The 2,309-nt window shown below is 57.0% G+C and overlaps 1 long non-coding RNA gene across 1 annotated transcript; it reads right to left on the reverse strand.

Annotated features, from left to right (window-relative positions):
- Window positions 1–1,041: 1,041 nt before the first annotated feature.
- LOC108642983 lies at window positions 1,042–1,636 on the reverse strand. Its single transcript, XR_001922773.1, has 2 exons — window positions 1,280–1,636; window positions 1,042–1,116 (listed from the first exon to the last, which is right to left on the reverse strand). It is a non-coding gene; the product is annotated as an uncharacterized LOC108642983 (long non-coding RNA).
- Window positions 1,637–2,309: the final 673 nt, after the last annotated feature.

Here is a 2,309-nt window from a genome sequence, read left to right on the forward strand (position 1 = left end):
CCCAGATATATTTATAGGATTATTGTCCGAGATCAGCACAGGATATTAGAAAGGTTATAAAGTCACATCGAGCTCCTCGGTTTTGTCCCCTTTTTTTTTGTGTTTTTGTTTGTTTTTTGTCGGTTTTTCTGTCGGTTTTTATTTACAGACAAAGAACACGGCACAACACACGGCCCGGGCCTCTGCCCCGCCCCCAAAACTCGCCCCTCCCCACCCCCCGGCACCTCCAGAGCTCCGGAAAAAAAGAAAAATATATATATGGCTTTCGTGTCTATTGAGAGTTCAGTGCCCGAAATCCCGAAATCCCGAAATCCCGACAGCCCCAAAATGGTCCCGGTCCCAACACCCCGAATGATCGGGGGGGGCTGAGCTGGAGACCCCCCAAAAAGGGACAAAGGGGGTGTCCTGTCACCCCCCCCAGGCAGGGCCTGAGGGGTCGCCTCTGGGAGGGACGGCAAGGAGTGACCCCAAACCCTCAACGCCCTCACCCCGATCCCAAAAGGGGCAACTGGTCCCACTAATTGGTGACACTGAACTTGTCACCCTCAGGTGTCACCTCTTGGAGCTACAACCCCCTGTGACCAACCCCTGACCCCACACGGGGTGATCCCAAAACCTCCACACCCTCACCCCGATCCCAAAAGGGGTAACCAGTCCCACAAATTGGTGACACTGAACTTGTCACCTCTCCCTGTCACCCTCATGTCCTCAGGTGTCACCTCTGGTAGGTACAGCGAGGAGTGACCAACCCCTGACCCCACATGGGGTGATCCCAAACCCTCAACACCCCGATCCCAAAAAGGGCCTGGGGGTGGTTGGTCCCAGACTCTGAACGTGTCACCTCCCCCTGTCACCCTCAGGTGTCACCTCTTGGAGCTACAACCCCTGTGACCAACCCCTGACCCCACATGGGGTGACCCCAAAACCTCCATGCCCTCACCCCGATCCCAAAAGGGGCAACTGGTCCCACAAATTGGTGACACTGAACTTGTCACCCTCAGGTGTCACCTCTTGGAGCTACAACAAGGAGTGACCAACCCCTGACCCCAAAACCTCCACACCCCAATCCCAAAAGGGGCAACTGGTCCCACAGATTGGTGACACTGAACTTGTCACCTCCCCCTGTCACCCTCATGTCCTCAGGTGTCACCTCTGGTAGGTACAGCAAGGAGTGACCAACCCCTGACCCCATATGGGGTGATCCCAAACCCTCAACACCCTCATCCCGATCCCAAAAAGGGCAACTGGTCCCACAAATTGGTGACACCGAACTTGTCACCCTCAGGTGTCACCTCTTGGAGCTACAACCCCCTGTGACCAACCCCTGACCCCACACGGGGTGACCCCAAAACCTCCACACCCTCACCCCGATCCCAAAAGGGGCAACTGGTCCCACAAATTGGTGACACTGAACTTGTCACCCTCAGGTGTCACCTCTTGGAGCTACAACAAGGAGTGACCAACCCCTGACCCCACACGGGGTGATCCCAAACCCTCAACACCCCGATCCCAAAAGGGACAGCTGGTCCCAGACATTGGTGACACTGAACTTGTCACCTCCTCCTGTCACCCTCATGTCCTCAGGTGTCACATTTTGGAGCTACAACCTCATGTGACCAATCCCTGACCCCACATGGGGTCACCCCAAAACCTCCACACCCTCACCCCAATCCCAAAAGGGGTCACTGAGGTTTGGGAGGTGGTTGGTCCCAGACTCTGAACTTGTCACCTCTCCCTGTCACCCTCAGGTGTCACCTCTCGGAGCTACAACCCCCTGTGACCAACCCCTGACCCCACATGGGGTGACCCCAAACCCTCAACATCCCCATCCCAAAAGGGACAGCTGGTCCCAGACATTGGTGACACTGAACCTCTGTCCCCCTGTCACCCTCAGGTGTCACCTCTTGTAGGTACAAGCCCGTGTGATCAACCCCAGACCCCAAACCCTCCACACCCTCACCCCGATCCCAAAAGGGTCTGGGGCTGGTCGGTCCCAGACTCTGAACTTGTCACCTCCCCCTGTCACCCTCAGGTGTCACCTCTTGCAGCTACAGCTTGGTGGGATCACTTCCTGACAGGCTCCAGACCCAATATGGGGTGACCTGGTGTCCCTGTCACCCCCCCATGTCACCCGGTGTCCCTGTCACCCTCCTCCTCCTCCAGAGCACCCCAAATCCCAGGAATGACCCCCCAGGTGATGTCACCAACCCTACCAAGGGCTCTCATCCTCCTCCTCCTCCTCCTCCTCCAGCCCACCCCAAATCCCAGGGGTACCCTCCAGGTGAGGTTTCCCACCCCAAATCCCAGGG

The sequence above is a fragment of the Manacus vitellinus genome, unplaced genomic scaffold, assembly GCF_001715985.3.
Source record: "Manacus vitellinus isolate BGI_N305 unplaced genomic scaffold, ASM171598v3 ctg7180002429515_pilon, whole genome shotgun sequence".
Taxonomy (NCBI): Eukaryota; Metazoa; Chordata; class Aves; order Passeriformes; family Pipridae; genus Manacus; species Manacus vitellinus.